This window comes from Oncorhynchus tshawytscha, linkage group LG15 (assembly GCF_018296145.1).
Source record: "Oncorhynchus tshawytscha isolate Ot180627B linkage group LG15, Otsh_v2.0, whole genome shotgun sequence".
Taxonomy (NCBI): domain Eukaryota; kingdom Metazoa; phylum Chordata; class Actinopteri; order Salmoniformes; family Salmonidae; genus Oncorhynchus; species Oncorhynchus tshawytscha.
In genome coordinates, this window is record NC_056443.1 from 38,017,113 (window position 1) to 38,023,488 (window position 6,376).

Below are 6,376 nucleotides of genomic sequence, written 5' to 3' on the forward strand. Positions count from 1 at the left end.
ACAGGGTTGGAGTTACCAACAGGAGGGTCTCTCTCCAGGAACAGGGTTGGAGTTACCTACAGGAGGGTCTCTCTCCAGGAACAGGGTTGGAGTTAAAACCTACTGGAGGGTCTCTCTCCAGGAACAGGGTTGGAGTTACCTACAGGAGGGTCTCTCTCCAGGAACAGGGTTGGAGTTAAAACCTACAGGAGGGTCTCTCTCCAGGAACAGGGTTGGAGTTACCTACAGGAGGGTCTCTCTCCAGGAACAGGGTTGGAGTTACCTACAGGAGGGTCTCTCTCCAGGAACAGGGTTGGAGTTAAAACCTACTGGAGGGTCTCTCTCCAGGAACAGGGTTGGAGTTACCTACAGGAGGGTCTCTCTCCAGGAACAGGGTTGGAGTTAAAACCTACAGGAGGGTCTCTCTCCAGGAACAGGGTTGGAGTTAAAACCTACTGGAGGGTCTCTCTCCAGGAACAGGGTTGGAGTTACCAACAGGAGGGTCTCTCTCCAGGAACAGGTTTGGAGTTAACTACAGGAGGGTCTCTCTCCAGGAACAGGGTTGGAGTTACCTACAGGAGGGTCTCTCTCCAGGAACAGGGTTGGAGTTACCTACAGGGGGGTCTCTCTCCAGGAACAGGGTTGGAGTTACCTACAGGAGGGTCTCTCTCCAGGAACAGGGCTGGAGTTACCTACTGGAGGGTCTCTCTCCAGGAACAGGGTTGGAGTTAAAACCTACTGGAGGGTCTCTCTCCAGGAACAGGGTTGGAGTTACCTACAGGAGGGTCTCTCTCCAGGAACAGGGTTGGAGTTAAAACCTACTGGAGAGTCTCCTCCAGGAACAGGGTTGGAGTTGCCTACAGGAGGGTCTCTCTCCAGGAACAGGGTTGGAGTTACCTACAGGAGGGTCTCTCTCCAGGAACAGGGTTGGAGTTAAAACCTACTGGAGGGTCTCTCTCCAGGAACAGGGTTGGAGTTACCTACAGGAGGGTCTCTCTCCAGGAACAGGGTTGGAGTTAAAACCTACAGGAGGGTCTCTCTCCAGGAACAGGGTTGGAGTTACCTACAGGAGGGTCTCTCTCCAGGAACAGGGTTGGAGTTAAAACCTACTGGAGGGTCTCTCTCGAGGAACAGGGTTAAAGTTAACTACAGGAGGGTCTCTCTCCAGGAACAGGGTTGGAGTTACCTACAGGAGGGTCTCTCTCCAGGAACAGGGTTGGAGTTACCTACAGGGGGGTCTCTCTCCAGGAACAGGGTTGGAGTTACCTACAGGAGGGTCTCTCTCCAGGAACAGGGCTGGAGTTACCTACAGGAGGGTCTCTCTCCAGGAACAGGGTTGGAGTTAAAACCTACTGGAGGGTCTCTCTCCAGGAACAGGGTTGGAGTTACCTACAGGAGGGTCTCTCTCCAGGAACAGGGTTGGAGTTAAAACCTACAGGAGGGTCTCCCTCCAGGAACAGGGTTGGAGTTGCCTACAGGAGGGTCTCTCTCCAGGAACAGGGTTGGAGTTACCTACAGGAGGGTCTCTCTCCAGGAACAGGGTTGGAGTTAAAACCTACAGGAGGGTCTCTCTCCAGGAACAGGGTTGGAGTTACCTACAGGAGGGTCTCTCTCCAGGAACAGGGTTGGAGTTAAAACCTACAGGAGGGTCTCTCTCCAGGAACAGGGTTGGAGTTACCTACAGGAGGGTCTCTCTCCAGGAACAGGGTTGGAGTTAAAACCTACAGGAGGGTCTCTCTCCAGGAACAGGGTTGGAGTTACCTACAGGAGGGTCTCTCTCCAGGAACAGGGTTGGAGTTACCTACAGGAGGGTCTCTCTCCAGGAACAGGGTTGGAGTTAAAACCTACAGGAGGGTCTCTCTCCAGGAACAGGGTTGGAGTTAAAACCTACAGGAGGGTCTCTCTCCAGGAACAGGGTTGGAGTTACCTACAGGAGGGTCTCTCTCCAGGAACAGGGTTGGAGTTACCTACAGGAGGGTCTCTCTCCAGGAACAGGGTTGGAGTTACCTACAGGAGGGTCTCTCTCCAGGAACAGGGTTGGAGTTACCTACAGGAGGGTCTCTCTCCAGGAACAGGGTTGGAGTTACCTACAGGAGGGTCTCTCTCCAGGAACAGGGTTGGAGTTAAAACCTACAGGAGGGTCTCTCTCCAGGAACAGGGTTGGAGTTAAAACCTACAGGAGGTCTCCTCCAGGAACAGGGTTGGAACCTACAGGAGGGTCTCTCTCCAGGAACAGGGTTGGAGTTACCTACAGGAGGGTCTCTCTCCAGGAACAGGGTTGGAGTTAAAACCTACAGGAGGGTCTCTCTCCAGGAACAGGGTTGGAGTTACCTACAGGAGGGTCTCTCTCCAGGAACAGGGTTGGAGTTAAAACCTACAGGAGGGTCTCTCTCCAGGAACAGGGTTGGAGTTACCTACAGGAGGGTCTCTCTCCAGGAACAGGGTTGGAGTTAAAACCTACAGGAGGGTCTCTCTCCAGGAACAGGGTTGGAGTTACCTACAGGAGGGTCTCTCTCCAGGAACAGGGTTGGAGTTACCTACAGGAGGGTCTCTCTCCAGGAACAGGGTTGGAGTTACCTACAGGAGGGTCTCTCTCCAGGAACAGGGTTGGAGTTACCTACAGGAGGGTCTCTCTCCAGGAACAGGGTTGGAGTTAAAACCTACAGGAGAGTCTCCTTCCAGGAACAGGGTTGGAGTTGCCTACAGGAGGGTCTCTCTCCAGGAACAGGGTTGGAGTTAAAACCTACAGGAGGGTCTCTCTCCAGGAACAGGGTTGGAGTTAAAACCTACTGGAGGGTCTCTCTCCAGGAACAGGGTTGGAGTTACCTACAGGAGGGTCTCTCTCCAGGAACAGGGTTGGAGTTAAAACCTACAGGAGGGTCTCTCTCCAGGAACAGGGTTGGAGTTACCTACAGGAGGGTCTCTCCAGGAACAGGGTTGGAGTTAAAACCTACTGGAGGGTCTCTCTCCAGGAACAGGGTTGGAGTTAAAACTACAGGAGGGTCTCTCTCCAGGAACAGGGTTGGAGTTACCTACAGGAGGGTCTCTCTCCAGGAACAGGGTTGGAGTTACCTACAGGGGGTCTCTCTCCAGGAACAGGGTTGGAGTTAAAACCTACAGGAGGGTCTCTCTCCAGGAACAGGTCTGGAGTTACCTACTGGAGGGTCTCTCTCCAGGAACAGGGTTGGAGTTAAAACCTACTGGAGGGTCTCTCTCCAGGAACAGGGTTGGAGTTACCTACAGGAGGGTCTCTCTCCAGGAACAGGGTTGGAGTTAAAACCTACAGGAGGGTCTCCTCCAGGAACAGGGTTGGAGTTGCCTACAGGAGGGTCTCTCTCCAGGAACAGGGTTGGAGTTACCTACAGGAGGGTCTCTCTCCAGGAACAGGGTTGGAGTTAAAACCTACTGGAGGGTCTCTCTCCAGGAACAGGGTTGGAGTTACCTACAGGAGGGTCTCTCTCCAGGAACAGGTTTGGAGTTACCTACAGGAGGGTCTCTCTCCAGGAACAGGGCTGTAGTTACCTACAGGAGGGTCTCTCTCCAGGAACAGGATTGGAGTTACCTACAGGAGGGTCTCTCTCCAGGAACAGGGTTGGAGTTACCTACAGGAGGGTCTCTCTCCAGGAACAGGGTTGGAGTTACCTACAGGGGGGTCTCTCTCCAGGAACAGGGTTGGAGTTACCTACAGGAGGGTCTCTCTCCAGGAACAGGGCTGTAGTTACCTACAGGAGGGTCTCTCTCCAGGAACAGGGTTGGAGTTAAAACCTACTGGAGGATCTCTCTCCAGGAACAGGGTTGGAGTTACCTACAGGAGGGTCTCTCTCCAGGAACAGGTTTGGAGTTACCTACAGGAGGGTCTCTCTCCAGGTACAGGGTTGGAGTTACCTACAGGAGGGTCTCTCTCCAGGAACAGGGTTGGAGTTAAAACCTACAGGAGGGTCTCTCTCCAGGAACAGGGTTGGAGTTAAAACCTACAGGAGGGTCTCTCTCCAGGAACAGGGTTGGAGTTAAAACCTACAGGAGGGTTTCTCTCCAGGAACAGGGTTGGAGTTACCTACAGGAGGGTCTCTCTCCAGGAACAGGGTTGGAGTTACCTACAGGAGGGTCTCTCTCCAGGAACAGGGTTGGAGTTACCTACAGGAGGGTCTCTCTTCAGGAACAGGGTTGGAGTTACCTACAGGAGGGTGTCTCTCCAGGAACAGGGTTGGAGTTACCTACAGGAGGGTCTCTCTCCAGGAACTGGGTTGGAGTTAAAACCTACAGGAGGGTCTCTCTCCAGGAACAGGGTTGGAGTTACCTACAGGAGGGTCTCTCTCCAGGAACAGGGTTGGAGTTAAAACCTACAGGAGGGTCTCTCTCCAGGAACAGGGTTGGAGTTACCTACAGGAGGGTCTCTCTCCAGGAACAGGGTTGGAGTTAAAACCTACAGGAGGGTCTCTCTCCAGGAACAGGGTTGGAGTTACCTACAGGAGGGTCTCTCTCCAGGAACAGGGCTGGAGTTACTTACAGGAGGGACTCTCTCCAGGAACAGGGTTGGAGTTAAAACCTACTGGAGGGTCTCTCTCCAGGAACAGGGTTGGAGTTACCTACAGGAGGGTCTCTCTCCAGGAACAGGGTTGGAGTTAAAACCTACAGGAGGGTCTCTCTCCAGGAACAGGGTTGGAGTTAAAACCTACAGGAGGGTCTCTCTCCAGGAACAGGGTTGGAGTTAAAACCTACAGGAGGGTTTCTCTCCAGGAACAGGGTTGGAGTTACCTACAGGAGGGTCTCTCTCCAGGAACAGGGTTGGAGTTACCTACAGGAGGGTCTCTCTCCAGGAACAGGGTTGGAGTTACCTACAGGAGGGTCTCTCTCCAGGAACAGGGTTGGAGTTACCTACAGGAGGGTCTCTCTCCAGGAACAGGGTTGGAGTTAAAACCTACTGGAGGGTCTCTCTCCAGGAACAGGGTTGGAGTGTAAACCTACAGGAGGGTTTCTCTCCAGGAACAGGGTTGAGTTAAAACCTACAGGAGGGTCTCTCTCCAGGAACAGGGTTGGAGTTACCTACAGGAGGGTCTCTCTCCAGGAACAGGGTTGGAGTTACCTACAGGAGGGTCTCTCTACAGGAACAGGGTTGGAGTTACCTACAGGAGGGTCTCTCTCCAGGAACAGGGTTGGAGTTACCTACAGGAGGGTCTCTCTCCAGGAACAGGGTTGGAGTTAAAACCTACAGGAGGGTCTCTCTCCAGGAACAGGGTTGGAGTTAAAACCTACAGGAGGGTCTCTCTCCAGGAACAGGGTTGGAGTTAAAACCTACAGGAGGGTCTCTCTCCAGGAACAGGGTTGGAGTTACCTACAGGAGGGTCTCTCTCCAGGAACAGGGTTGGAGTTAAAACCTACTGGAGGGTCTCTCTCCAGGAACAGGGTTGGAGTTACCTACAGGAGAGTCTCTCTCCAGGAACAGGGTTGGAGTTAAAACCTACAGGAGGGTCTCTCTCCAGGAACAGGGTTGGAGTTACCTACAGGAGGGTCTCTCTCCAGGAACAGGGTTGGAGTTAAAACCTACTGGAGGGTCTCTCTCCAGGAACAGGGTTGGAGTTACCTACAGGAGGGTCTCTCTCCAGGAACAGGTTTGGAGTTACCTACAGGAGGGTCTCTCTCCAGGAACAGGGTTGGAGTTACCTACAGGAGGGTCTCTCTCCAGGAACAGGGTTGGAGTTAAAACCTACAGGAGGGTCTCTCCAGGAACAGGGTTGGAGTTAAAACCTACAGGAGGGTCTCTCTCCAGGAACAGGGTTGGAGGTTGGAGTTAAAACCTACAGGAGGGTCTCTCCAGGAACAGGGTTGGAGTTATAACCTTACAGGAGGGTGTCCCTCCAGGAACAGGGTTGGAGGTTGGAGTTAAAACCTACAGGAGGGTCTCTCTCCAGGAGCAGGCTCTCTCCAGCCATTATTATGAGCCGTCCTCCCCTCAGCAGCCTCCACTGCTCTACACAGGACTCCATCTTTAAAATCATCCCCTCCGTAATACAGACATTCACCACTGGGTGGGGTCGGGGGTACGGCCTAATGAGGAAGACATTCACCACTGCAAGCACACTGATTCCCCTGAGGGGGATGAATCAGACGATTCTTCATCTCTCTTTTATTATTCTCCTCCTCTTCTTCGTCTATCAGCAGAATCCTGTACAATTGCAGTCTTTTGTTCCTCAAAGTTGTGAAAAGTATCACATAAGCGAAGAGAAGAAGGCGTGGCTTAGGTTAGGCAGAGGCGGGGGGGCGGGGGGGATTGGGTGGGGTCGTGGCTACGGCCTAATGAGGAAGTGGAACCAGGATATCTACGTAGTTGATGGGAAAGAAACCTGATTGGCCGTTGATCATGCCCTCGTACCAGTTATCGTCGATCTGATTGGTTAGG

General features: G+C 53.1%; 1 pseudogene; it reads right to left on the reverse strand.

Moving 5' to 3' along the window:
* Positions 1-5,871: 5,871 nt before the first annotated feature.
* The window catches only part of LOC121839425, a 23,275-nt pseudogene continuing 22,770 nt past the window's right edge, over positions 5,872-6,376 (reverse strand).